At 41.7% G+C, this 27,405-nt stretch overlaps 1 protein-coding gene and 30 non-coding genes across 31 annotated transcripts in view; 28 read left to right on the top strand and 3 right to left on the bottom strand.

Annotated features, from left to right (window-relative positions):
- The window catches only part of LOC145992738 (tectonic-2-like), a 619,016-nt gene that overhangs the window by 569,418 nt on the left and 22,193 nt on the right, over window positions 1-27,405 (top strand). The window lies entirely within an intron of this gene.
- On the top strand, window positions 85-176 carry TRNAI-UAU (transfer RNA isoleucine (anticodon UAU)). The gene is given in 2 exon segments: window positions 85-122; window positions 141-176. It is a non-coding gene; the product is annotated as a tRNA-Ile (tRNA).
- On the top strand, window positions 245-336 carry TRNAI-UAU (transfer RNA isoleucine (anticodon UAU)). Its single transcript is given in 2 exon segments — window positions 245-282; window positions 301-336. It is a non-coding gene; the product is annotated as a tRNA-Ile (tRNA).
- TRNAI-UAU (transfer RNA isoleucine (anticodon UAU)) lies at window positions 565-656 on the top strand. Its single transcript is given in 2 exon segments — window positions 565-602; window positions 621-656. It is a non-coding gene; the product is annotated as a tRNA-Ile (tRNA).
- Window positions 725-816, top strand: TRNAI-UAU (transfer RNA isoleucine (anticodon UAU)). Its single transcript is given in 2 exon segments — window positions 725-762; window positions 781-816. It is a non-coding gene; the product is annotated as a tRNA-Ile (tRNA).
- TRNAI-UAU (transfer RNA isoleucine (anticodon UAU)) lies at window positions 885-976 on the top strand. The gene is given in 2 exon segments: window positions 885-922; window positions 941-976. It is a non-coding gene; the product is annotated as a tRNA-Ile (tRNA).
- Window positions 1,362-1,453, top strand: TRNAI-UAU (transfer RNA isoleucine (anticodon UAU)). The gene is given in 2 exon segments: window positions 1,362-1,399; window positions 1,418-1,453. It is a non-coding gene; the product is annotated as a tRNA-Ile (tRNA).
- TRNAI-UAU (transfer RNA isoleucine (anticodon UAU)) lies at window positions 1,522-1,613 on the top strand. The gene is given in 2 exon segments: window positions 1,522-1,559; window positions 1,578-1,613. It is a non-coding gene; the product is annotated as a tRNA-Ile (tRNA).
- On the top strand, window positions 1,680-1,770 carry TRNAI-UAU (transfer RNA isoleucine (anticodon UAU)). Its single transcript is given in 2 exon segments — window positions 1,680-1,717; window positions 1,736-1,770. It is a non-coding gene; the product is annotated as a tRNA-Ile (tRNA).
- TRNAI-UAU (transfer RNA isoleucine (anticodon UAU)) lies at window positions 1,835-1,926 on the top strand. The gene is given in 2 exon segments: window positions 1,835-1,872; window positions 1,891-1,926. It is a non-coding gene; the product is annotated as a tRNA-Ile (tRNA).
- Window positions 1,991-2,082, top strand: TRNAI-UAU (transfer RNA isoleucine (anticodon UAU)). The gene is given in 2 exon segments: window positions 1,991-2,028; window positions 2,047-2,082. It is a non-coding gene; the product is annotated as a tRNA-Ile (tRNA).
- TRNAI-UAU (transfer RNA isoleucine (anticodon UAU)) lies at window positions 2,151-2,242 on the top strand. The gene is given in 2 exon segments: window positions 2,151-2,188; window positions 2,207-2,242. It is a non-coding gene; the product is annotated as a tRNA-Ile (tRNA).
- Window positions 2,471-2,562, top strand: TRNAI-UAU (transfer RNA isoleucine (anticodon UAU)). Its single transcript is given in 2 exon segments — window positions 2,471-2,508; window positions 2,527-2,562. It is a non-coding gene; the product is annotated as a tRNA-Ile (tRNA).
- TRNAI-UAU (transfer RNA isoleucine (anticodon UAU)) lies at window positions 2,793-2,884 on the top strand. Its single transcript is given in 2 exon segments — window positions 2,793-2,830; window positions 2,849-2,884. It is a non-coding gene; the product is annotated as a tRNA-Ile (tRNA).
- Window positions 3,115-3,206, top strand: TRNAI-UAU (transfer RNA isoleucine (anticodon UAU)). The gene is given in 2 exon segments: window positions 3,115-3,152; window positions 3,171-3,206. It is a non-coding gene; the product is annotated as a tRNA-Ile (tRNA).
- TRNAI-UAU (transfer RNA isoleucine (anticodon UAU)) lies at window positions 3,275-3,366 on the top strand. Its single transcript is given in 2 exon segments — window positions 3,275-3,312; window positions 3,331-3,366. It is a non-coding gene; the product is annotated as a tRNA-Ile (tRNA).
- On the top strand, window positions 3,435-3,526 carry TRNAI-UAU (transfer RNA isoleucine (anticodon UAU)). The gene is given in 2 exon segments: window positions 3,435-3,472; window positions 3,491-3,526. It is a non-coding gene; the product is annotated as a tRNA-Ile (tRNA).
- Window positions 3,595-3,686, top strand: TRNAI-UAU (transfer RNA isoleucine (anticodon UAU)). Its single transcript is given in 2 exon segments — window positions 3,595-3,632; window positions 3,651-3,686. It is a non-coding gene; the product is annotated as a tRNA-Ile (tRNA).
- Window positions 3,914-4,005, top strand: TRNAI-UAU (transfer RNA isoleucine (anticodon UAU)). The gene is given in 2 exon segments: window positions 3,914-3,951; window positions 3,970-4,005. It is a non-coding gene; the product is annotated as a tRNA-Ile (tRNA).
- TRNAI-UAU (transfer RNA isoleucine (anticodon UAU)) lies at window positions 4,074-4,165 on the top strand. The gene is given in 2 exon segments: window positions 4,074-4,111; window positions 4,130-4,165. It is a non-coding gene; the product is annotated as a tRNA-Ile (tRNA).
- On the top strand, window positions 4,235-4,326 carry TRNAI-UAU (transfer RNA isoleucine (anticodon UAU)). The gene is given in 2 exon segments: window positions 4,235-4,272; window positions 4,291-4,326. It is a non-coding gene; the product is annotated as a tRNA-Ile (tRNA).
- On the top strand, window positions 4,557-4,648 carry TRNAI-UAU (transfer RNA isoleucine (anticodon UAU)). The gene is given in 2 exon segments: window positions 4,557-4,594; window positions 4,613-4,648. It is a non-coding gene; the product is annotated as a tRNA-Ile (tRNA).
- On the top strand, window positions 5,040-5,131 carry TRNAI-UAU (transfer RNA isoleucine (anticodon UAU)). The gene is given in 2 exon segments: window positions 5,040-5,077; window positions 5,096-5,131. It is a non-coding gene; the product is annotated as a tRNA-Ile (tRNA).
- Window positions 5,200-5,291, top strand: TRNAI-UAU (transfer RNA isoleucine (anticodon UAU)). The gene is given in 2 exon segments: window positions 5,200-5,237; window positions 5,256-5,291. It is a non-coding gene; the product is annotated as a tRNA-Ile (tRNA).
- TRNAI-UAU (transfer RNA isoleucine (anticodon UAU)) lies at window positions 5,360-5,451 on the top strand. Its single transcript is given in 2 exon segments — window positions 5,360-5,397; window positions 5,416-5,451. It is a non-coding gene; the product is annotated as a tRNA-Ile (tRNA).
- Window positions 5,520-5,611, top strand: TRNAI-UAU (transfer RNA isoleucine (anticodon UAU)). Its single transcript is given in 2 exon segments — window positions 5,520-5,557; window positions 5,576-5,611. It is a non-coding gene; the product is annotated as a tRNA-Ile (tRNA).
- TRNAI-UAU (transfer RNA isoleucine (anticodon UAU)) lies at window positions 5,680-5,771 on the top strand. The gene is given in 2 exon segments: window positions 5,680-5,717; window positions 5,736-5,771. It is a non-coding gene; the product is annotated as a tRNA-Ile (tRNA).
- On the top strand, window positions 5,840-5,931 carry TRNAI-UAU (transfer RNA isoleucine (anticodon UAU)). The gene is given in 2 exon segments: window positions 5,840-5,877; window positions 5,896-5,931. It is a non-coding gene; the product is annotated as a tRNA-Ile (tRNA).
- On the bottom strand, window positions 10,318-10,409 carry TRNAL-UAA (transfer RNA leucine (anticodon UAA)). Its single transcript is given in 2 exon segments — window positions 10,318-10,353; window positions 10,372-10,409. It is a non-coding gene; the product is annotated as a tRNA-Leu (tRNA).
- TRNAI-UAU (transfer RNA isoleucine (anticodon UAU)) lies at window positions 25,034-25,125 on the bottom strand. The gene is given in 2 exon segments: window positions 25,034-25,069; window positions 25,088-25,125. It is a non-coding gene; the product is annotated as a tRNA-Ile (tRNA).
- Window positions 25,355-25,446, bottom strand: TRNAI-UAU (transfer RNA isoleucine (anticodon UAU)). Its single transcript is given in 2 exon segments — window positions 25,355-25,390; window positions 25,409-25,446. It is a non-coding gene; the product is annotated as a tRNA-Ile (tRNA).

Here is a 27,405-nt window from a genome sequence, read left to right on the forward strand (position 1 = left end):
AGCCTCACCTGGAGCAATTGCTTTTTACCTCTCACATCGTTCTCTCTACGTATTTAAGACATTGCAGAAGTCTTGATTGCAACAGCTCCAGTGGCGCATTTGGTTAGCGCACGGTACTTATAAGACAGTATCTCTGAGCTATGCCGGGGTTGTGAGTTCGAGCCTCACCTGGAGCAATTGCTTTTTACCTCTCACATCATTCTCTCTACGGATTTAAGACATTGCAAAAGCCTTGATTACAACAGCTCCAGTGGCGCAATTCGTTAGCGCACGGTACTTATAAGACAGTATCTCTGAGCTATGCCGGGGTTGTGAGTTCGAGCCTCACCTGGAGCAATTGTTTTTACCTCTCACATCGTTCTCTCTACGTATTTAAGACATTGCAGAAGCCTTGATTACAACAGCTGCAGTGCCGCAATTGGTTAGCACACGGTATTTATAAGACAGTACCTCTGAGCTATGCCGGGGTGTTGAGTTCGAGACTCACCTGGAGCAATTGCTTTTTTCCCTCTGACATCGTTCTCTCTACGTATTTAAGACATTGCAGAAGCTTTGATTACAACCGCTCCAGTGGCGCAATTGGTTAGCGCACGGTACTTATAAGACAGTATCTCTGAGCTATGCCGGGGTTGTGAGTTCGAGCCTCACCTGGAGCAATTGCTTTTTACCTCTCACATCGTTCTCTCTACGTATTTAAGACATTGCAGAAGCCTTGATTACAACAGTTCCAGTGGCGCAATTGGTTAGCGCTAGGTACTTATAAGACAGTATCTCTGAGCTATGCCGGGGTTGTGAGTTCGAGCCTCACCTGGAGCAATTGCTTTTTACCTCTCACATCGTTCTCTCTACGTATTTAAGACATTGCAGAAGTCTTGATTGCAACAGCTCCAGTGGCGCATTTGGTTAGCGCACGGTACTTATAAGACAGTATCTCTGAGCTATGCCGGGGTTGTGAGTTCGAGCCTCACCTGGAGCAATTGCTTTTTACCTCTCACATCGTTCTCTCTACGTATTTAAGACATTGCAGCTTGATTGCAACAGCTCCAGTGGCGCAATTGGTTAGCGCACGGTACTTATAAGACTGTATCTCTGAGCTATGCCGGGGTTGTGAGTTTCTGCCTCACCTGGAGCAATTGCTTTTTCCCCTGTCACATCGTTATCTCTACGTATTTAAGACATTGCAGAAGCCTTGATTACAACAGCTCCAGTGGCGCAATTGGTTACCGCACGGTACTTATAAGACAGTATCTCTGAGCTATGCCGAGGTTGTGAGTTCGAGCCTCACCTGCAGCAATTGCTTTTTACCTCTCACATCGTTCTCTCTACGTATTTAAGACATTGCAGAAGTCTTGATTGCAACAGCTCCAGTGGCGCAATTGGTTAGCGCACGGTACTTATAAGACAGTATCTCTGAGCTATGCCGGGGTTGTGAGTTCGGGCCTCACCTGGAGCAATTGCTTTTTACCTCTCACATCGTTCTCTCTACGTATTTAAGACATTCCAGAAGCCTTGATTACAACAGCTCCAGTGGCGCAATTGGTTAGCGCACGGTACTTATAAGCCAGTATCTCTGAGCTATGCCGGGGTTGTGAGTTCGAGCCTCACCTGGAGCAATTGCTTTTTACCTCTCACATCGTTCTCTACGTATTTAAGACATTGCAGAAGCCTTGATTACAACAGCTCCAGTGGCGCAATTGGTTAGCGCACGGTACTTATAAGACAGTGTCTCTGAGCTATGCCGGGTTGTGAGTTCGAGCCTCCCCTGGAGCAATTGCTTTTTACCTGTCACATCGTTCTCTCTGCGTATTTAAGACATTGCAGCTTGATTCCAACAGCTCCAGTGGCGCAATTGGTTAGCGCACGGTACTTATAAGACAGTATCTCTGAGCTATGCCGGGGTTGTGAGTTGGAGCCTCACCTGGAGCAATTGCTTTTTACCTCTCACATCGTTCTCTCTACGTATTTGAGATATTGCAGCTTGATTGCAACAGCTCCAGTGGCGCAATTGGTTAGCGCACGGTACTTATAAGACAGTATCTCTGAGCTATGCCGGGGTTGTGAGTTCGAGCCTCACCTGGAGCAATTGCTTTTTACCTCTCACTTCGTTATCTCTACGTATTTAAGACATTGCAGAAGCCTTGATTACAACAGCTCCAGTGGCGCAATTGGTTAGCGCACGGTACTTATAAGACAGTATATCTGAGCTATGCCGAGGTTGTGAGTTCGAGCCTCACCTGGAGCAATTGCTTTTTACCTCTCACATCGTTCTCTCTACGTATTTAAGACATTGCAGAAGTCTTGATTGCAACAGCTCCAGTGGCGCATTTGTTTAGCGCACGGTACTTATAAGACAGTATCTCTGAGCTATGCCGGGGTTGTGAGTTCGAGCCTCACCTGGAGCAATTGCTTTTTACCTCTCACATCGTTCTCTCTACGTATTTAAGACATTGCAGAAGTATTGATTGCAACAGCTCCACTGGCGCAATTGGTTAGCGCACGGTACTTATAAGACAGTATCTCTGAGCTATGCCGGGGTTGTGAGTTCGAGCCTCACCTGGAGCAATTGCTTTTTTCCCTCTCACATCGTTCTCTCTACGTAATTAGGACATTGCGGAAGCCTTGATTACAACAGCTCCAGTGGAGCAATTGGTTAGCGCACGGTACTTATAAGATAGTATCTCTGAGCTATACCAGGGTTGTGAGTTCGAGCCTCACCTGGAGCAATTGCTTTTTCCCCTGTCACATCGTTCTCTCTACGTATTTTAGACATTGCAGAAGCCTTGATTACAACAGCTCCAGTGGCGCAATTGGTTAGCGCACGGTACTTATAAGACAGTATCTCTGAGCTATGCCGGGGTTGTGAGTTCGAGCCTCACCTGGAGCAATTGCTTTTTTCCCTCTGACATCGTTCTCTCTACGTATTTAAGACATTGCAGAAGCCTTGATTACAACAGCTGCAGTGCCGCAATTGGTTAGCACACGGTATTTATAAGACAGTACCTCTGAGCTATGCCGGGGTGTTGAGTTCGAGACTCGCCTGGAGCAATTGCTTTTTTCCCTCTGACATCGTTCTCTCTACGTATTTAAGACATTGCAGAAGCTTTGATTACAACCGCTCCAGTGGCGCAATTGGTTAGCGCACGGTACTTATAAGACAGTATCTCTGAGCTATGCCGGGGTTGTGAGTTCGAGCCTCACCTGGAGCAATTGCTTTTTACCTCTCACATCGTTCTCTCTACGTATTTAAGACATTGCAGAAGCCTTGATTACAACAGTTCCAGTGGCGCAATTGGTTAGCGCTAGGTACTTATAAGACAGTATCTCTGAGCTATGCCGGGGTTGTGAGTTCGAGCCTCACCTGGAGCAATTGCTTTTTACCTCTCACATCGTTCTCTCTACGTATTTAAGACATTGCAGAAGTCTTGATTGCAACAGCTCCAGTGGCGCATTTGGTTAGCGCACGGTACTTATAAGACAGTATCTCTGAGCTATGCCGGGGTTGTGAGTTCGAGCCTCACCTGGAGCAATGGCTTTTTACCTTTCACATCGTTCTCTCTACGGATTTAAGACATTGCAAAAGCCTTGATTACAACAGCTCCAGTGGCGCAATTGGTTAGCGCACGGTACTTATAAGACAGTATCTCTGAGCTATGCCGGGGTTGTGAGTTCGAGCCTCACCTGGAGCAATTGTTTTTACCTCTCACATCGTTCTCTCTACGTATTTAAGACATTGCAGAAGCCTTGATTACAACAGCTCCAGTGGAGCAATTGGTTAGCGCACGGTACTTATAACACAGTATCTCTGAGCTATGCCGGGGTTGTGAGTTGGAGCCTCACCTGGAGCAATTGCTTTTTACCTCTCACATCGTTCTCTCTACGTATTTAAGACATTGCGGAAGCCTTGACTTCAACAGCTCCAGTGGCGCAATTGGTTAGCGCACGGTACTTATAAGACAGTATCTCTGAGCTATGCCGGGGTTGTGAGTTTGAGCCTCACCTGGAGCAATTGCTTTTTACCTCTCACATCGTTCTCTCTACGTATTTAAGACATTGCAGAAGTATTGATTGCAACAGCTCCACTGGCGCAATTGGTTAGCGCACGGTACTTATAAGACAGTATCTCTGAGCTATGCCGGGGTTGTGAGTTCGAGCCTCACCTGGAGCAATTGCTATTTTCCCTGTGACATCGTTCTCTCTACGTATTTAAGACATTGCAGAAGCCTTGATTACAACAGCTCCAGTGGCGCAATTGGTTAGCGCACGGTACTTATAAGACAGTATCTCTGAGCTATGCCGGGGTTGTGAGTTCGAGCCTCACCTGGAGCAATTGCTTTTTTCCCTCTCACATCGTTCTCTCTACGTAATTAGGACATTGCAGAAGCCTTGATTACAACAGCTCCAGTGGAGCAATTGGTTACCGCACGGTACTTATAAGATAGTATCTCTGAGCTATACCAGGGTTGTGAGTTCGAGCCTCACCTGGAGCAATTGCTTTTTCCCCTGTCACATCGTTCTCTCTACGTATTTTAGACATTGCAGAAGCCTTGATTACAACAGCTCCAGTGGCGCAATTGGTTAGCGCACGGTACTTATAAGACAGTATCTCTGAGCTATGCCGGGGTTGTGAGTTCGAGCCTCACCTGGAGCAATTGCTTTTTTCCCTCTGACATCGTTCTCTCTACGTATTTAAGACATTGCAGAAGCCTTGATTACAACAGCTGCAGTGCCGCAATTGGTTAGCACACGGTATTTATAAGACAGTACCTCTGAGCTATGCCGGGGTGTTGAGTTCGAGCCTCACCTGGAGCAATTGCTTTTTTCCCTCTGACATCGTTCTCTCTACGTATTTAAGACATTGCAGAAGCCTTGATTACAACAGCTGCAGTGCCGCAATTGGTTAGCACACGGTATTTATAAGACAGTACCTCTGAGCTATGCCGGGGTGTTGAGTTCGAGCCTCACCTGGAGCAATTGCTTTTTTTCCTCTGACATCGTTCTCTCTACGTATTTAAGACATTGCAGAAGCTTTGATTACAACCGCTCCAGTGGCGCAATTGGTTAGCGCACGGTACTTATAAGACAGTATCTCTGAGCTATGCCGGGGTTGTGAGTTCGAGCCTCACCTGGAGCAATTGCTTTTTACCTCTCACATCGTTCTCTCTACGTATTTAAGACATTGCAGAAGCCTTGATTACAACAGCTCCAGTGGCGCAATTGGTTAGCGCTAGGTACTTATAAGACAGTATCTCTGAGCTATGCCGGGGTTGTGAGTTCGAGCCTCACCTGGAGCAATTGCTTTTTACCTCTCACATCGTTCTCTCTACGTATTTAAGACATTGCAGAAGTCTTGATTGCAACAGCTCCAGTGGCGCATTTGGTTAGCGCACGGTACTTATAAGACAGTATCTCTGAGCTATGCCGGGGTTGTGAGTTCGAGCCTCACCTGGAGCAATTGCTTTTTACATCTCACATCGTTCTCTCTACGGATTTAAGACATTGCAAAAGCCTTGATTACAACAGCTCCAGTGGCGCAATTGGTTAGCGCACGGTACTTATAAGACAGTATCTCTGAGCTATGCCGGGGTTGTGAGTTCGAGCCTCACCTGGAGCAATTGTTTTTTCCCTCTCACATCGTTCTCTCTACGTATTTAAGACATTGCAGAAGCCTTAATTACAACAGCTCCAGTGGCGCAATTGGTTAGCGCACGGTACTTATAAGACAGTATCTCTGAGCTATGCCGGGGTTGTGAGTTCGAGCCTCACCTGGAGCAATTGCTTTTTACCTCTCACATCGTTCTCTCTACGTATTTAAGACATTGCAGAATCCTTGATTACAACAGCTCCAGTGGCGCAATTGGTTAGCGCACGGTACTTATAAGACAGTATCTCTGAACTATGCCGGGGTTGTGAGTTCGAGCCTCACCTGGAGCAATTGCCTTTTACCTCTCACATCGTTCTCTCTACGTATTTAAGACATTGCAGAAGCTTTGATTGCAATAGCTCCAGTGGCGCAATTGGTTAGCGCACGGTACTTATAAGACAGTATCTCTGAGCTATGCCGGGGTTGTGAGTTTCTGCCTCACCTGGAGCAATTGCTTTTTCCCCTGTCACATCGTTCTCTCTACGTATTTAAGACATTGCAGAAGCCTTGATTACAACAGCTCCAGTGGCGCAATTGGTTAGCGCACGGTACTTATAAGACAGTATGTCTGAGCTAAGCCGGGGTTGTGAGTTTCTGCCTCACCTGGAGCAATTGCTTTTTCCTCTGTCACATCGTTCTCTCTACGTATTTAAGACATTGCAGAAGCCTTGATTTCAACAGCTCCAGTGGCGCAATTGGTTAGCGCACGGTACTTATAAGACCATATGTCTGAGCTATGCCACGGTTGAGAGTTTGAACGGAACCTGACATTGAACAATTTGTCTTATTCCCTCCATTTTCAGGTGGCAGCACAATTGTTATGTTTTCTGCCACCTCAGGGAAATTTTGCCAATGAGCTCTCTGTTTCTGATGATGTTCTCTAAACTTGACCGTTGTAAATCTTAGTAAAATTTATGTCTGGTATCTGCACTTGAACAAAAGACTTGATTCATCTGTTGAGTGATATTTGGCGCCTGTTTGAGGAGTAGATTTGTTCGTTAAACATCCCCCCCCTCCCCTATCAATGCAGTGTGTATTCATGTTCAAGCACAGGTGTAAATCCCATTGCGTTTGCTAATATTGATCTGTTGGTCATTTTTCGTGTTGATAATGTGGGAATACAACAGGTTTGAGTGTGAAGAGGTTGGCGATATGTGGAAATATTCCACGTTGTTTACATATCTTTCACGAGCACCTGACAATTTAATCTGGGAGCATTATGTTTGCAGTATGCGGATGGAAAGTGGTCTTTTTATTCTGTCTCCGTGTGAGTTGAACCTTCATAGGGCTGACTGTATATCACAGTCGTAGGACTGAAAATTCTCCTGGCAATTATTTTTCAAAAAAAGAATATGGTACTTGAAATTGTCCATCCTATGTGTCCTCAGAGGTGAACTGAGTGAAATAGAATAATCTTACGTTAATAGAAATACTCAAGGACTATGCCTTTATGCAGGGCTGGCCCTCGGTGGGCCCTGGGTCGTATATGCGGGGTTTATTATCAAAGATTTTTCAGATTTTAAAGAAATCAGAGCTTTTTGTTCTTTAGGCTGAGGTACAGGTGTCCTGTACGTGCATATTCATTATTGCAATTAATTTATATTTTTTGTATTGTTACTTAAGAGCTATACGCGGAATGTGTTGAAGGTTAAAACTAAGGATTATGTGAGGCTAATCAGTTCCTATGTTATCGTTTCTTTTCATTTCCGATGTGCCTCTTGTGTTCATTATAGTTCATTACAAATCTAGCTGTGTTCAATATTGCCTATCAAAGTGGCCATTTTTAATCATATCAAATACAATTCTCTATCATAGTTATCTTCTGTTTACTCTCTCTCTCTCTCTCCCTCTCTCTCCCCCTCATTGAATATGAACGCTGTAATAAAGTTATATTATTTCATATAAAATAATATTTTCACTTGATGATTTCATTTTATAATTAAACTAATATTGCATATTAACTATTTTTGACTTGTATATTTCAACATGATTTTATGTTGTACTTAGCTTAGAGTATCATCTGATTAATTCGGAGTACTTCAAAACAACCCATGAAGTCATGAAAATCAGGTTAGTTGCTTAGTTGGAAGCACAAACATCCCACACGGTACACAAACAATTATTTTTATCAGGCGCGGGTCCCCCAGAAGCGTGGATCCTCGAGTGAGTACCCTAGTTCTCCCCCCCCCCTTGTTTTCGGCCGGCCCTCGTTTTGCGTCAGTTTTGACACCCTTACTGGTCATCTGCTAATATGTCATAAACTATTAACTTTCAATTGCACATATTCCCTCAGTAGACTTAACACTGATAAGTGACAGTTTTTTGTCCTTTGTTTAGCGTCGCTTTTCTGCCACTTTGGACTTATCGCGACGATAATTGATGACTGGGCATTAACAACGAACATTCATGCATGAGCCGGGATTCGACCCCGAGAATTTCGGGGAAACATTTTTAAGATGATTAATTTTTCCATCAATATTTGATATTATTGTAACAGAACCGGCTTATTGTAGAAAGAAGGAAATCTCACTGGTGCCATGTAGGAAGTTTGTCGTGTCTTGGGAGCTTTCAGACCAAAGCGACACATGTCGCTTGCGTGTAGGTCGTACTGCGCCTTTTTCTCAATACATCGTGTCGTCTCGGCCTGTTGCTCGCGCATGAACGTTTTGCTTTAGACTGAACGGGCTCGTGCATGAACACGGCTCCCTCTGGAAAATGAATATCTACCTAAAAATTATACATTTCACACATAATTTCATTTCAGTCAGAGTCATTTATGTTAATTATTATAGATTCGTTGAAGAAAAATGATAATTTCAGACTGAAATAGTGTTTTTTGAGGGGCCATCACTATTATGGGGGAAAATATGCCCCCCGGAAAAATAATACCTTGCTTGCCCCTCCCTGGAAAAAATCCTGCGGACGTCCATGGGCTCGTGTCGCTTCGGTCTGAAAGCTCCCTTCTCGACAGACAAGAAGCGACACGGGCCCATTCAGTCTTTTATATCTGGTTCCAGAATGTCAAGCATTCCAGAAAAAGTCAGAACGGTATACTTAATTGTGCCCGTGCAAAACTTGGCACACTTATGTTCACGGGAAGGTCAAAACTATTGCTAATATATTTTTCTTAATACATTTATGTAACAAAACTTTGCAATTTTTTTATCTTGCATAAATGACAGATTGGTTAAAATAATAATAATAAATAATAACATAACTACTAATATTGTACTAATAATGTATTTTGTTAGCTACTCTAACTCGGTGTCATTGATGTTCCTTTTATGTCTGGGTCAGGTCCGACCCGGTTCAATATAAAGGTTCACCAAAGTAGGGTGAAATACACGGAAATAAATGCATACGTTTCATAAAGCGTATGAATATTTTTTAAGGGTGAACATCAATTTATTACTATTTATTGGAACCAAATTGTAGCTTGAACCGGTTCTGTAATGCCCAGCCTTATAATAACACTTAAATATAAATCTCCAATTGTTCAGTTTGTTCGAGCTGCTTCGGAAATGCCCATCCGATATTAATACGGCAAATTAAAACAGCATGCGTTGATAATGTATGTGTTTGTTTGTTTTAAAGATTTGCATCTCGTTATTTGCGGACATTTTGTTTTTACTCATCACATGTTCAATTCCCATCCCTGCCATCAGCGAGAAGCGAAATGGGAGTACTTCCATATGTCCACCCCCACCCCCCCCCCCTTCTCCAAATGAAGCATTTATGCTCTCATGTTATGTATTCAAATATTGTTAGTGCACTCGCTGTTGAAACAAAAGGCAATTTTAATGGATTTGCATGATACACTTTGGGAGTCAACCTGCAGGGGTCGTTTTGAAATGTTTCTGTTAATTGTCACAGGGATGTGGTGAAGCCAGTATCCCACGTATAATATGGTACAGACTGTAGTTGACATTAGGGGACAATAAACGTCGCAGCACTGTTTATGTGGTGTAATTCCGTTAATCTCAGGCGTCAGTACTTCGAGATGACGTAAGACGGCAAAATCTGGAATCTCGTGTTTCCCCAAGCCGAGATAGGTGGAGCATGTAAGCTATTGGGTGCCCATGAACAATCGATTCGCAGTGATGATGATTCAATCGCGTCACAGAAATGATGTAATAAAAGCGTCTGCAATGCATTGAAAATATAGACAGAACGATGCCAACAAAGAAAAAGTAATTGCTTGAGGCGAGGCTCCAACTCAAAACCCCAGTATAGCTCAGAGATACTGCCTTATAAGTACCGTACGCTAACCAATTGCGCCACTGAAGCTGTTACAATAGAAGCTTCTGCAATTCTTTAAATATGATGACAGAAAGATTCCAGAGAGGAAAAATTAATCGCTCCAGGTCAGGCTCGAACTCACAACCCCGGTATAGCTCAGAGATACTGCCTTATAAGTACCGTGCGCTAAACAATTGCGCCACTGGAGCTATTGGAGTCGAAACTTCTGCAGTGCTTTAAATACGATGACAGAAAGATTCCATAGGGCAAAAGGCAATTGCTTCAGGTGAGGCTCGAACTCACAACCCCGTCATAGCTAAGAGACACTGCCTTTTAAGTACCGTGCGCTAACCAATTGCGCCACTGCAGCTGCTAGATTCAAAGCTTCTACAATTCTTTAAATATGATGACAGAGATTCCAGGAGGGAAAAATTTATTGCTGCAGGTGAGGCTCGAACTCACAACCCCGGCATAGCTAAGAGATACTGCCTTTTAAGTACCGTGCACTAACCAATTGCGCCACTGGAGCTGTTAGAATCAAAGCTTCTACAATTCTTTAAATATGATGACAGAGATTCCAGGAGAGAAAATTAAATTGCTGCAGGTGAGGCTCGAACTCACAACCCCGGCATAGCTCAGAGATACTGCCTTATAAGTACCGTGCACTAACCAATTGCGCCGCTGGAGCTGTTGGAATCGAAGCTTCTGCACTTCTTTAAATATGATGACAGAAAGATTCCATGGGGGAAAAAGCAATTGCTTCAGGTGAGGCTCGAACTCACAACGCCGGCATAGCTCAGACATACTCCCTTATAAGTACCGTGCGATAACCAATTGCGCCACTGGAGCTGTTAGAATCGAAGCTTCTGCACTTCTTTAAATATGATGACAGAAAGATTCCAGGAGGGAAAAATATATTGCTGCAGGTGAGGCTCGAACTCACAACCCCGGCATAGCTCAGAGATACTGCCTTTTAAGTACCGTGCACTAACCAATTGCGCCGCTGGAGCTGTTGGAATCGAAGCTTCTGCACTTCTTTAAATATGATGACAGAAAGATTCCATAGGGGAAAAAGCAATTGCTTCAGGTGAGGCTCGAACTCACAACGCCGGCATAGCTCAGACATACTCCCTTATAAGTACCGTGCGATAACCAATTGCGCCACTTTTTTTTTATATAAGTTTTATTTCACTATTCTGTTTACATCTATGGATTTTTTTTCCTACATGTATACATACAATTACATTACATCCAGATATTTACCAAAATATTGTGACAATCGGACATTTTGTTTATTTGATTGTTTCCATCTAGATCTTTTAAGATACATTGTATATAGGGTGATATTTGGTTCAAACTTTTTGCTATATATATAATATACTGTATGTGCTATTAGCCACACAATGGCATTTTGTTTCTTCACAGGGCAATATTTGAAGTCTGGTAGTATACAATTTTTTGCTTGAAAGCATTGTGGCGATATACGACATATTTTGGCAAGGCACATAAGGAGAAAGGCCCAAATTTCTGAAATTCCTTTACATGTAGTGAGGCGATGTTCATTTGTATCCACCTCTCCGCATTGTCTACACTCATTTGTTGGCAGTCTTTTTATTTCATTTAGTCGAACATTTGTTGGAACTAGATCATGCACCAGGGTATACCACAAACTTCGTATGTCCGTGTCAAGGAAAGGCTTGTGGAGATTTTGCCATACATTTGACCAAATAACATTAGGAATTTTTTTCTCTATTCGACTCTGCTGCAAAATAAGTTGTCGTTGAAAATGTTCATACAAATATTTTGACAGAGTATTTTCCTTCAAGTCCATGGGAAACTCCACATAACTCCATTCTTGTATAAAATTTCGTACATACATAGGGCTCTTTGTTAGTCGAGACAAGTTGGGTGGATTTTGCGGTGGAAACGTATCGGTAAATATACGCAACCACATTGATGTAATCGACCGTTCAATTAAGTACAATTTATAATTTCTAGCTAAAAATAGGGACTTACATTTATTTTCAATATTCCATAATTCTAGACCACCTGTCATTTGTGTTTGGCACATGATCGGGAATGGTACCCGAAAAAAATGTCCGTACCACATGAACCATCCCACAGCAGACTTTATTTGTCGGAGATATTGCTGTGTGATTGGCAACACTTGAGCGACATAATTTAATTTACTAAAAATAAAAGTGTGTAGGAACCAAACACGCTGAATTAAATTGAGTTGTCTTCCTCTCATTTGATAACACAGTAACCTGATTTCGCTTACAATTTTCGTCCAGTTTAGATCCAGCATTCTGGATTCATTAGTATGAAAAGTTATGCCCAATATTTTGAGTTCGTTTACATATTTTATCCCTATGTCCGGATTGTCTTGCTTCCAGTTGCCAACAGGTAAAGCCTTTGATTTTGTCATGTTAACTTCCGCTCCACTGGCAGAACAATACAAACACATTGCATTCAGTATATTTTGGAGCTGGGTCGTTGTTGTTACACAAGCTGATAAATCGTCTGCGAATGTAAACACTTGCGTTTCAAGGAAAGCACTCGCTGCCGGTGGGGCTCGGCACTGAATATATCGAAGTAATGGGTCCAAGGTCAAAGCGAAGAGAAGCATACTCAAGAGGCACCCCTGGCGAATGGATCTCGTCACGTGTATTGCAGGAGTCACGAATCCATTGATAAGAAGACGGGAGGTTGCCTTTCTATAGAAACTTTGCAAAACAGATATAAAGGCTTCACTGAAGCGATAGGCTCGAAGTACTTCAAACAAATATTGGTGAATTACAAGATCAAAAGCTTTTGTGAAATCAAAGGATAGTATACAAGCTGCGGTTTGTTGCATTTCATGATAATACATTATATCACGTATACCCGCCACCGTAGAAAATATATTTTGAGTTTTACTGACACATGTTTGCCGTGAACTGAGTAAGGAAGATAATATAGGTTTCAGTCTATTAGCCAAAACTTTGGCCATAATCTTATAATCACAGTTTAACAAAGTAATGGGCCTAAAGTCAGTCACTGCACTCGGACGCGTTTTTTTGGCAATCAGTACAATTATACCTTCATTTTGAAGCACGCATTCGTTTCGAAATGCATCTTGTATTATCTTGACCAATTCATGTTTCATAACATCAAAAAAACGTATATAAAATTGGTAGCCTATGCCATCGTTGCCAGGAGTGCGCTTAACGTTACAAGTACGCAGTGCTTCATACACCTCATCGACAGTGACGTCACTATCTAACAAAGTTCTGTCTTCGTCCGTTAAAAAATTATATACCGAGGTGAGCAATTGTTGTACAGCCAATTGATCTACTTCTTTACCAGTATACAAATTATTATAATACTTGTAAAACGCTTGTGATATACCTTGTTGAGTTCTATGTGTATCTTTGCCGGAATCGACAATATTATTTATCAATAGAGCTCTCTTTTGTTTTTGTGTTTGTACATAGTGAAATAGAGAGGTTCGTTCATCTTGCAAAGATGACTCATGAGTAGTTCTTATCTTTATACCCTCCAAGTGACGCCGTTGCAACGTAAGTATTTGTGCTTTGTATTTTTGTATCTGTGGATAATGTTCGGTGACACCAGATCGCATACATAACTCATGTAAACATTTGTAATAGAAGTTCAACATTAAGTTCCGGTCACGTGCACTCTCTTTCCCTAGCCATTGAAAATAGGATTTAATTCGAAGTTTTACATATTTTACCCACCACGTATTGTAATCAGTATAGTGTTTTTGTTGCCGGTGTAACGGGGAATTTGGACTCCGTAGAAAAGTGACTGTACAGTCAATTTTCTACGCAGTCCAAATTCCCCGTTTTCGTGACGGGGAATCTGGACTCCGTAGAAAAATGACTGTACAGTCAATTTTCTACAGAGAAAAATGACTGCCCTTTTCAGTTCCCGTCAATTAAGCAGGGGGTAAAATATCCCCGTAGAAAAATGACTGCCTGTCAATTCCCACTTAAAAGAGGGGGTACAAATTCCCCGTAGAAAAGTGACTGCCCAATTAAATCATGCTTATATTAGGAGGGGGTACAATTTCCCCGTAGAAAAGTGACTGCCCTATTAAATCCTGCTTATATTAGGAGGGGGTACAATTTCCCCGGAGAAAAGTGACTGCCCTATTAAATCCTGCTAATATTAGAAGGGGGTACAATTTCCCCGGAGAAAAGTGACTGCCCCCTTATATCCTGCTTATATTAGGAGGGGGTACAAATTCCCCGTAGAAAAGTGACTGCCCCCTTAAATCCTGCTTATATTAGGAGGGGGTAAAATTTCCCCGTAGAAAAGTGACTGCCCCCTTAAATCCTGCTTACATTAGGAGGGGGTATAATTTCCCCGTAGAAAAGTGACTGCCCTATTAAATCCTGCTAATATTAGAAGGGGGTACAATTTCCCCGTAGAAAAGTGACTGCCCCCTTATATCCTGCTAATATTAGGAGGGGGTACAAATTCCCCGTAGAAAAGTGACTGCCCCCTTTATTCCTGCTTATATTAGGAGGGGGTATAATTTCCCCGTAGAAAAGTGACTGCCCCTTTAAATCCTGCTTATATTAGGAGGGGGTATAATTTCCCCGTAGAAAAGTGACTGCCCTATTAAATCCTGCTAATATGAGAAGGGGGTACAATTTCCCCGTAGAAAAGTGACTGCCCTATTAAATCCTGCTAATATTAGAAGGGGGTACAATTTCCCCGTAGAAAAGAGACTGCCCGTTAAAATCCTGCTTATATTAGGAGGGGGTATAATTTCCCCGTAGAAAAGTGACTGCCCTATTAAATCCTGCTAATATGAGAAGGGGGTACAATTTCCCCGTAGAAAAGTGACTGCCCCCTTATATCCAGCTTATATTAGGAGGGGGTACAAATTCCCCGTAGAAAATTGACTGCCCCCTTAAACCCTGCTTATATTAGGAGGGGGTACAATTTCCCCGTAGAAAAGTGACTGCCCCTATAAATCCTGCTTATTTTATATCCTGCTAATATGAGAAGGGGGCCAATTTCCCCGTAGAAAAGTGACTGCCCTATTAAATCCTGCTAATATGAGAAGGGGGTACAATTTCCCCGTAGAAAAGTGACTGCCCTATTAAATCCTGCTAATATTAGAAGGGGGTACAATTTCCCCGTAGAAAAGTGACTGCCCCCTTATATCCTGCTTATATTAGGAGTGGGTATAATTTCCCCGTAGAAAAGTGACTGCCCTATTAAATCCTGCTAATATTAGAAGGGGGTACAATTTCCCCGTAGAAAAGTGACTGCCCGTTAAAATCCTGCTTATATTAGGAGGGGGTACAATTTTCCCGTAGAAAAGTGACTGCCCCTATAAATCCTGCTTATTTTATATCCTGCTAATATGAGAAGGGGGCCAATTTCCCCGTAGAAAAGTGACTGCCCTATTAAATCCTGCTAATATGAGAAGGGGGCCAATTTCCCCTTAGAAAAGTGACTGCCCTATTAAATCCTGCTAATATTAGAAGGGGGTACAATTTCCCCGTAGAAAAGTGACTGCCCCCTTTATTCCTGCTTATATTAGGAGTGGGTATAATTTCCGCGTAGAAAAGTGACTGCCCCTTTAAATCCTGCTTATATTAGGAGGGGGTATAATTTCCCCGTAGAAAAGTGACTGCCCTATTAAATCCTGCTAATATGAGAAGGGGGTACAATTTCCCCGTAGAAAAGTGACTGCCCCCTTATATCCTGCTTATATTAGGTGGGGGTACAAATTCCCCGTAGAAAAGTGACTGCCCCTTAAATCCTGCTTATATTAGGAGGGGGTATAATTTCCCCGTAGAAAAGTGACTGCCCGTTAAAATCCTGCTTATATTAGGAGGGGGTATAATTTCCCCGTAGAAAAGTGACTGCCCTATTAAATCCTTCTAATATGAGAAGGGGGTACAATTTCCCCGTAGAAAAGTGACTGCCCTATTAAATCCTGATAATATGAGAAGGGGGTACAATTTCCCCGTAGAAAAGTGACTGCCCCCTTATATCCTGCTTATATTGGGAGGTGGTACAAATTCCCCGTAGAAAAGTGACTGCCACCTTAAATCCTGCTTATATTAGGAGGGGTATAATTTCCCCGTAGAAAAGTGACTGCCCCCTTAAATCCTGCTTATATTAGGAGGGGTATAATTTCCCCGTAGAAAAGTGACTGCCCCTTTAAATCCTGCTTATATTAGGAGGGGGTATAGTTTCCCCGTAGAAAAGTGACTGCCCCTTTAAATCCTTCTTATATTAGGAGGGGGTATAGTTTCCCCGTAGAAAAGTGACTGCCCCTTTAAATCCTGCTTATATTACGAGGGGGTACAATTTTCCCGTAGAAAAGTGACTGCCCCCTTAAATCCTGCTTATATTAGGAGGGGGTACAATTTCCCCGTAGAAAAGTGACTGCCCCTTAAATCCTGCTAATATTAGGAGGGGGTACAAATTCCCTGTAGAAAAGTAACTGCCCCCTTAAATCCTGCTTATATTAGGGGGGGGTATAATTTCCCCGTAGAAAAGTGACTGCCCCTTTAAACCCTGCTTATATTAGGAGGGGGTACAATTTTCCCATAGAAAAGTGACTGTCCCCTTAAATCCTGCTTATATTAGGAGGGGGTACAATTTCCCCGTAGAAAAGTGACTGCCCCTTAAATCCTGCTAATATTAGGAGGGGGTACAAATTCCCTGTAGAAAAGTAACTGCCTCCTTAAATTCTGCTTATATTGGGAGGAGGTATAATTTCCCCGTAGAAAAGTGACTGCCCCCTTAAATCCTGCTTATATTAGGAGGGGGTATAATTTCCCCGTAGAAAATTGACTGCCCCATTAAATCCTGCTAATATTTGAAGGGGGTACAATTTCCCCGTAGAAAAGTGACTGCCCCTTTTATCTTTAATACATATGGAGGGGGTACAAATTTCCCCCTCGAAAAGTTACTGTTCTAATAATTAGTTCTTACATGAGAAATTGCATACAAAATGCTACGGAGAAAAGTTGCTGCTTACTTAATTTACTTCACAAAACAGTAAGGAAATTAGATGTACTATATTGTCGTATAAAGCCTTTATAACTCTGGTATCTGGCTCATAATTGACTTAATTATTACGTACAACTTTCTCATTTGAATGTTCATCAAAACATTTGAATGAGTCTACCATTTGAGTTGGGTGATAAAGGTGTCCTGGGTTCAATACCCGGTGGAGGCACATGGTAATTCGGATCCAACTTTAAACTGTGGGTCCATTCTTGATTAGACTTAGTGTGCATAAATTAAAACGCTAACTCAATCAATCCATCAATCAAGACATTTGAATTGCATTTTCTTGATACATTTTGGACAACAATTTTGTACACAATGTGTGTGTGTACTGTCACAAATAAATAGGTTTCTCATCATAAAAATACTTCTTATATAATCTATGCATAACTAACAAAAAGTAAAACACTTTGTCCCTTGTGGTAAGTATATTTATTTGAAAAGCACGACGAGAGCCCGTAGAAGCGATATTTTAACATGGAAATATTTTATAACTTGTAAAATATAATTGAAAGTGGTTGCTTCCACATATCCGTAGTAACTCTCGAATTTAAAAATTACATTGATGCATTTTATGATAGAATCTTTGATCAATTTTTAAAATAATCGAATACACACGAAATGTACGACAAAATGCTGAGGAACAAGCGAAGGAATGTCTTAAACTAACAGCATGTCCCGTACTCTTTGTTTTATCGGGTACTTATTGGCATCCGCTATTACGTCTCCGTTTTGCTTTCTCTCTGTACTATCGTGGGCGATTCAGCTGCCTTTTCCTTGAAAGTGTGGATTTTTGTGGCAATGCTTCAGCTGGTCGGCTCAAGTTAATGGGACGTCTGCCTTAATTAATCACATTTGACATAGATATTTACTAGCTTGAAAGAAAATATACTTTATATTTAGTTACTGTGATCAGAGGATTGTAGTAATCAATGTTTTATGCAGCATATAAACTTTCAACGGATAGTCACAAGCCACAGCGAACATAACCACAACTCTATTTCATAATTACACGTACAGAAGGATGAGTTCCACACTGAACTGCTAGCTGACGGGTGCCAGAAATTTCCACTATTACTATCAAAAAGATGTGACTCGTCACTTCCTTCATTATTGTCTCCAAAATCCATGTTTTCTAACGGTGCATGTACAGCCTACGTAGCGGGAAAGTGTGGCTTATGACTATATCACTACACAGATGACCACCTGGTTGGAGAGCCAAAAACTTCAGTGATGTACATATTATACTGCCATTCGAAAAGAAAAATGACAATGTCTCGCACTTTTTGGACAGTGGGTTGCTTATTGTGCATGATGGTATGTACAACAACAACAACATAAAAATCAAACATGTGGCTTAAGAATATCATCCACTGACTCCTTCATGTGTTAAACATGGTGAATAATATGTAATAGGTTAGTTGCAAACCACAACGAAATTATAAATGTCTGTATTTGATAAAGTTTTTGTATAAATTGAAATACATCACATATTATATTAAAATGCACTACAGCATTATTGAAATACATATTTAGTGAAAAGTGATAAATCATAATTCTCATGCTATATGCATTGTATATTATTTTTTTGTTCAATTTTTTTGAAGTTAAAACAATTGTTTTATTTGACTTGTGTACTGCTGGTGTTTCTGAATCGTATTGATTCTGATCAAAATGTTACAATTAAAACTATAGTCTGTGTGTAGATGTATCTTGTTATTTGTTCCTATCAAAATATGATTAGTGTGTACATAAATATGTTGGTGTGTGTAAGTATGTTTATATGTAATATATGTTTCTGTGTAACAAAATTATGATTTATCAACCTCATAACACGAATAACGTGTGTATTCGATTATTTTAAAAATTGATCAAAGGTTCTATCATAAAATGCATCAATGTAATTTTTAAATTCGAGAGTTACTACGGATATGTGGAAGCAACCACTTTCAATTATATTTTACAAGTTATAAAATATTTCCATGTTAAAATATCGCTTCTACGGGCTCTCGTCGTGCTTTTCAAATAAATATACTTACCACAAGGGACAAAGTGTTTTACTTCTTGTTAGTTATGCATAGATTATATAAGAAGTATTTTTATGATGAGAAACCTATTTATTTGTGACAGTACACACACACATTGTGTACAAATTTGTTGTCCAAAATGTTTCAAGAAAATGCAATTCAAATGTCTTGATTGATGGATTGATTGAGTTAGCGTTTTAATTTATGCACACTAAGTCTAATCAAGAATGGACCCACAGTTTAAAGTTGGATCCGAATTACCATGTGCCTCCACCGGGTATTGAACCCAGGACACCTTTATCACCCTACTCAAATGGTAGACTCATTCAAATGTTTTGATGAACATTCAAATGAGAAAGTTGTACGTAATAATTAAGTCAATTATGAGCCAGATACCAGAGTTATAAAGGCTTTATACGACAATATAGTACATCTAATTTCCCTACTGTTTTGTGAAGTAAATTAAGTAAGCAGCAACTTTTCTCCGTAGCATTTTGTATGCAATTTCTCATGTAAGAACTAATTATTAGAACAGTAACTTTTCGAGGGGGAAATTTGTACCCCCTCCATATGTATTAAAGATAAAAGGGGCAGTCACTTTTCTACGGGGAAATTGTACCCCTTCTAATATTAGCAGGATTTAATGGGGCAGTCACTTTTCTACGGGGAAATTATACCCCCTCCTAATATAAGCAGGATTTAAGGGGGCAGTCACTTTTCTACGGGGAAATTATACCTCCTCCCAATATAAGCAGGATTTAAGGGGGCAGTCACTTTTCTACGGGGAAATTATACCCCCTCCTAATATAAGCAGGATTTAAAGGGGCAGTCACTTTTCAACGGGGAAATTATACCCCCTCCTAATTTAAGCAGGATTTAAGGGGGCAGTCACTTTTCTACGGGGAAATTATACCCCCTCCTAATATAAGCAGGATTTAAGGGGGCAGTCACTTTTCTACGGGGAAATTATACCCCCTCCTAATATAAGCAGGATTTAAGGGGGCAGTCACTTTTCTACGGGGAAATTATACCCCCTCCTAATATAAGTAGGATTTAAAGGGGCAGTCACTTTTCAACGGGGAAATTATACCCCCTCCTAATATAAACAGGATTTAAGGGGGCAGTCACTTTTCTACGGGGAAATTATACCCCCTCGTAATATAAGCAGGATTTAAAGGGGCAGTCACTTTTCTACGGGGAAATTATACCCCCTCCTAATATAAGCAGGATTTAAAGGGGCAGTCACTTTTCTACGGGGAAATTATACCCCTCCTAATATAAGCAGGATTTAAGGTGGCAGTCATTTTTCTACGGGGAATTTGTACCCCCTCCTAATATAAGCAGGATATAAGGGGGCAGTCACTTTTCTACGGGGAAATTGTACCCCCTTCTCATATTAGCAGGATTTAAAAGGGCAGTCACTTTTCTACGGGGAAATTATACCCCCTCCTAATATAAGCAGGATTTAAAGGGGCAGTCACTTTTCTACGGGGAAATTGTACCCCCTGATAATGTAAGCAGGATTTAAGGGGGCAGTCACTTTTCTACGGGGAAATTATACCCCCTCCTAATATAAGCAGGGTTTAAGGGGGCAGTCACTTTTCTACGGGGAATTTGTACCCCCTCCTAATATAAACTGGATATAAGGGGGCAGTCACTTTTCTACGGGGAAATTGTACCCCCTTCTCATATTAGCAGGATTTAAGGGGGCAGTCACTTTTCTACGGGGAATTTGTACCCCTTCCTAATATAAGCAGGATATAAGGGGGCAGTCACATTTCTACGGGGAAATTATACCCCTCCTAATATAAGCAGGATTTAATAGGGCAGTCACTTTTCTACGGGAAATATGTACCCCCTTCTAATATAAGCAGGATATAAGGGGGCAGTCACTTTTCTACGGGGAATATGTACCCCCTTCTAATATAAGCAGGATATAAGCGGGCAGTCACTTTTCTACGGGGAAATTGTACCCCCTTCTCATATTAGCAGGATTTAATAGGGCAGTCACTTTTCTACGGGGAAATTATACCCCCTCCTAATATAAGCAGGATTTAAAGGGGCAGTCACTTTTCTACGGGGAATTTGTACCCCCTCCTAATATAAGCAGGATATAAGGGGGCAGTCACTTTTCTACGGGGAAATTGTACCCCCTTCTCATATTAGCAGGATTTAATAGGGCAGTCACTTTTCTACGGGGAAATTGTACCCCCTTCTCATATTAGCAGGATTTAATAAGGCAGTCACTTTTCTACGGGGAAATTATACCCCCTCCTAATATAGGCAGGATTTAAAGGGGCAGTCACTTTTCTACGGGGAAATTATACCCCCTCCTAACATAAGCAGGATTTAAGGGGGCAGTCAATTTTCTACGGGGAAATTATACCCCCTCCTAATATAAGCAGGATTTAAAGGGGCAGTCACTTTTCTACGGGGAATTTGTACCCCCTCCTAATATAAGCAGGATATAAGGGGGCAGTCACTTTTCTACGGGGAAATTGTACCCCCTTCTCATATTAGCAGGATTTAATAGGGCAGTCACTTTTCTACGGGGAAATTATACCCCCTCCTAATATAAGCAGGATTTAAAGGGGCAGTCACTTTTCTACGGGGAAATTATACCCCCTCCTAATATAAGCAGGATTTAAAAGGGCAGTCACTTTTCTACGGGGAAATTATACCCCCTCCTAATATAAGCAGGATTTAAAGGGGCAGTCACTTTTCTACGGGGAAATTGTACCCCCTCCTAATATAAGCAGGGTTTAAGGGGGCAGTCACTTTTCTACGGGTAATTTGTACCCCCTCCTAATATAAGCTGGATATAAGGGGCAGTCACTTTTCTACGGGGAAATTGTACCCCCTTCTCATATTAGCAGGATTTAATAGGGCAGTCACTTTTCTACGGGGAAATTATACCCCCTCCTAATATAAGCAGGATTTAATAGGGCAGTCACTTTTCTACGGGGAAATTATACCCCCTCCTAATATAAGCAGGATTTAAGGGGGCAGTCACTTTTCTACGGGGATATTGTACCCCCACTTTAAGTGGGAATTGACATGCAGTCATTTTTCTACGGGGATATTGTACCCCCTGCTTAATTGACGGGAACTGAAAAGGGCAGTCATTTTTCTCTGTAGAAAATTGACTGTACAGTCATTTTTCTACGGAGTCCAAATTCCCCGTCACGAAAACGGGGAATTTGGACTGCGTAGAAAATTGACTGTACAGTCACTTTTCTACGGAGTCCAAATTCCCCGTTACACCGGCACCAATACTTCCATTTTTCTTCGAACATATCATTAACATTAGGCTGTTGAAGTAGGGCAGAGTTCATTTTCCAATAGGACGGACCCCAAACTAATTTAGATTCTTGTAGATTAATACTCATTCTGATTGCTATATGATCTGAAAAAGGTACCGGCAAAGCATCTATTGTCGTCACATATTTTATAGTATGACCAAGTGTATAGAATCTGTCCAGTCTAGAACCTGCTTTGTTATTGAAATAGGTAAACACTATATCCTTTCGTTTTTCGGTCCAGATGTCCTTCAGCTGTAAATCGCTGATAAAGGTCGTTAAAGCTAAACTATTTTGAAACTTTCCTATACAATCACATGATCGCAGCACTTGATTAAAATCACCACCTAGGATGATACACGAATCATTATTTGGAAGTAAGTATACGATCTCAGCCTGGTAAAATTGTTCTCTCTTCCATCTGTTTTGCTGTCCGGAGGGGGCGTAGATATTAACAAAAGTATAACGTTGACTTTGAAAACTAATTCCCCTCCCATCGACTAATTTCTTTACATTTTTTATTTCTATACCACTTTTGATTATAATTGCCGTCCCTCTCCCGCTTGTCCCCAAGTTTACAATAGCCTCGTACCCATACAGGAAGTTAAAATCTACAATACAAACTTCCTGCAAGTATAAAATGTCAATCGAGTGGATTCGGACAAAGTCCGCAAGCAATTTGCATTTCACTGGCGTCAGGATCCCATTGATGTTAAGGGTACAAAGACGAGTGCTGTAATTCATGCACAATAAGATATTATAAAAAACTGTATATAAGAATACCACGTAAATGTGCATTTTTGGTGCTCAATTACACTAAAGTAAGTATTAGTCCGAAGTGTTTTCAGAATGATGATAATCGTTCATGTGCATGACACAATTTACACTATTTTTTCTACCTGTTATTATATCGATATTCATTTTGTAACTCTCTAACATGTAATATATAACATTACACTGTATACACTAGGAAAGTACACAAATTTATGTCGCGCACTACACTCGTAAATCACTGTCATCTCAAAACATAAACAAACATTTCTCCTTACACTAACTACCTAATGGAGGGGGCGGGGGGAAGGCGATCTGAACCCACATCTACTTAACATTTCACTTTTGTTGGGTCTTCCTGCTGTGTGTGATGGACTGCTGGCTTAGAAACATCCTGGTACATTTATTTTTCTTACCTTCTGTTACCGCTTTCAGTCGTGAACTTGTGCGTTTTTTTCTATTTCGTTGACCTTTGTCCATAACTTGCTTATCATCTGTGGATTCCTCTTCAGTTTGGGAGTCATCTCCTGATACCATTTCTTGCGATTGTGACGAGGGAAGGGGGGGAGCAATTTTAGGTTGGTCATGTTGTCCACTCACGTTTCCTTCTGCTAGTTTCAAGGTCGTTGTGTGCGAGGAAGCGCCTGGCAGGGAAAGCTCATGACTTGCCTGGCTCTTTTCACCTTCCGATACACAGCTGTTCGCGGGGAGGGGAGGGGCTATCTTATCGCTAATCGAGGCTTCAGGCGTGACCTGGTAGTTACTCGAAAGTTCCTCGCGTTCAACTTCCGAAACCCATGTCGAATTTTGACCTTCTATTGTTAACAAATGGGAAGTTTCCTTTGCTTCTCTCTTTCTGATGAAACTTTGTTCGTCGGAGGATCCAGTGGCGTCTGTGCGGCACCTTCGGGTTCTTTTACATCTGGGTTCTTTGGTGATTCTTTCATTTCTATGTCCAGGGTTGTCTTGGGTACTTGAAAACTTGTAGGCTGGTATGGCAGTGGTTGTTCTGCTGCATCAATATTGATTGGTGATCGGTGGGTGGCTTCCGCATATGTGGAGGCTGTCCTTCTTCCTGGTTTTCTACGCTTATCGCAACAATTTGAGAGATGTTCTGTAGATTCACATATCCTGCACGTAATCTTTTGACCATAGTACGTTACCCAATATCGATCACCTTTGATAGTGATGTACGATGGAATTGGTTTTTTAAGCGTCATGCGGATTCGCTTTGTACCGGTACGCGTTGGGTATATACGTTCATCCGTGTACTTTTCATCATCAACATATTTCACATCACCATATGTTGTCAGTGTCTGTTGTAGAACGTCCATTGGAAGTTCCATAGGATCTACATGTACATTCACAATTACGCTATTTTGATCCGCCCATTCCAGTTTTACCTCATGCTCCCCATTGTCATCAGTGTAAACTAATGTGCCTCCCGATCGTAATATTATCTGCTCGCCTAACACTCGCGATATTAACTTTATAAACACACACTTTCGATATTGATCGATTTCAATACTAAGCACTTGATCTTCTGTTAGTGACAAATTCTGCTGTATCCACCGATGCAGTTGTATCGATGTTGGTTTTTGTCGCACATTCGTGAAGACCAATTTCACAGTATTCACTCGCCGTACAGACATGGTTCAGAACACAGAAGGTAGACTTAACCGTAATTTCACTCGCTTGCACGTAAATGCTCGACACGGACCGCACGTAGAGACGATGCACCGCGTGCCAGTGCTGGCAGCGAACTCGCGCCACTGGAGCTGTTAGAATCGAAGCTTCTGCAATGCTTTAAATATGATGACAGAAAGATTCCAGGAGGGAAAAATATATTGCTGCAGGTGAGGCTCGAACTCACAACCCCGGCATAGCTCAGAGATACTGCCTTATAAGTACCGTGCACTAACCAATTGCGCCGCTGGAGCTGTTGGAATCGAAGCTTCTGAACTTCTTTAAATATGATGACAGAAAGATTCCATAGGGGAAAAAGCAATTGCTTCAGGTGAGGCTCGAACTCACAACGCCGGCATAGCTCAGACATACTCCCTTATAAGTACCGTGCGCTAACCAATTGCGCCACTGGAGCTGTTGGAATTGAAACTTCTGAAATGCTTGAAATATGATGACAGAAAGATTGCATAGGGGAAAAGCAATTGCTCCAGGTGAGGCTCGAACTCACAACCCCGGCATAGCTCAGAGATACTGCCTTATAAGTACCGTGCACTAACCAATTGCGCCGCTGGAGCTGTTGGAATCGAAGCTTCTGCACTTCTTTAAATATGATGACAGAAAGATTCCATAGGGGAAAAAGCAATTGCTTCAGGTGAGGCTCGAACTCACAACGCCGGCATAGCTCAGACATACTCCCTTATAAGTACCGTGCGCTAACCAATTGCGCCACTGGAGCTGTTGGAATTGAAACTTCTGAAGTGCTTGAAATATGATGACAGAAAGATTGCATAGGGGAAAAGCAATTGCTCCAGGTGAGGCTCGAACTCACAACCCCGGCATAGCTCAGAGATACTGCCTTATAAGTACCGTGCACTAACCAATTGCGCCGCTGGAGCTGTTGGAATCGAAGCTTCTGCACTTCTTTAAATATGATGACAGAAAGATTCCATAGGGGAAAAAGCAATTGCTTCAGGTGAGGCTCGAACTCACAACGCCGGCATAGCTCAGACATACTCCCTTATAAGTACCGTGCGCTAACAAATTGCGCCACTGGAGCTGTTAGAATCAAAGCTTCTACAATTCTTTAAATATGATTAGAGAAAGATTCCAGGAGGGAAAAATAAATTGCTGCAGGTGAGGCTCGAACTCACAAGCCCGGCATAGCTCATAGATACTGCCTTATAAGTACCGTGCGCTAAACAATTGCGCCACTGGAACTATTGGAATCGAAACTTCTGCAATGCTTTAAATAAATATGATGACAGAAAGATTGCATAGGGGAAAAAGCAATTGCTCCAGGTGAGGCTCGAAGTCACAACCCCTGCATAGCTAAGAGATACTGCCTTATAAGTACCGTGCGCTAACCATTTTTTTTTCTTTTTAAATTTTCTTTATTGAAATTAGCTACTACTTACACAGATTTTACATTGGACGTCAATTTCAAAGGATCACATGTAGAAAATTTGCATACAAGGCTTTACAGGTTATCTGATCATTGTGATAATATTGTTCACTGGCATAGAATTTGAATGACAGTTTTGTACATGAGGTTGGTTGCCAAGCACATAATAGACGTAATGTCCTATGAGAAATTGCACTGCACGTGTTCTTGTGAGAGGAAAATACTGAAACTCTGGAGTTAATAAATGGTTCACCGTGAAGTCATTCGGAGAGCGGCGGCATATGATTCCAAGTAACTTCTTAAGGTGTTTCCAATGTTCCACGACTGTCACACATGTCGTCAGTCGATGCACTAGGGTGTCGTCCTGTGCACATTTGGTACAATGGGAGTTGTCTGCCATAAGGTATCTCTGCAATCGTACTCTAGTGACGATAGCATCGTGTACAGTTAAGTACCATATGGGGCGCACTCGATTGGGGGAGGTGGGTCGCCGCTATGTTTCTCCACACGATGTTCCAGCGCACACTGGGGAATAATGGGACAATACGCGGAATATGTTTCATCCGGGTTTGCAGCATTTTTGAGAGAGATTTGACTGTTATATCAGAAGGATCCACACTTGGAAGGAGCATCAACATGTAACAAATTTCCACTATGGTTGTTCGTAAATAGAGAAATTTAGTGGGTATAACACCTGGGTAAATTGGGCACATAGTTCCACTTCATCCAGCATGGAGCGTAGCACACGAGCCGTAATGCTATCTTGATGCTGGACTATCATGGTGATATGGCGGTGCAAAAATAAGGCTTGCGCTTGTCGGTCGATACTCAGCAGGTTTAGTCCTCCAAGACGAGTTGGTTGGCATAGTGTGTTATGAGCTACATGGAACAGGTGACCGTGCCAGAGAAAGCGTGTGATCATTCTCCGGATTCTCGCAGCCGTTTGGCTAGGCACGGGTAGTATTTGCGCCACATACCATAGTTTCGAGAGTGCATAAGTGTTGACATATTTGATTCTAGCGCTTAGTGACAGTTGGCGGAGTCGGTTGAAATGTAATACTGCTTGTATTTTGGGCACTATGGTTTGAAATGTGTGGTTGGAAGTCTCGACCAGGTTTCTCGAGAAGTAGATCCCGAGTACTTTCAATACATCCGTCACGGTCATTGGGACAGATTCTGTCCAGCTCCTTGCCATTCTCCCCAAGGGTAGTATTTTTGATTTTCTCAGGTTGAGGCACAAGCCTGTATTTACTCGTAATTGTTCCAAGATTTCCATTAGGTTAACATAATCCT

This window comes from Lepisma saccharinum, chromosome 9, assembly GCF_977018435.1.
Source record: "Lepisma saccharinum chromosome 9, izLepSacc3.1, whole genome shotgun sequence".
In the NCBI taxonomy this organism is placed as follows: domain Eukaryota; kingdom Metazoa; phylum Arthropoda; class Insecta; order Zygentoma; family Lepismatidae; genus Lepisma; species Lepisma saccharinum.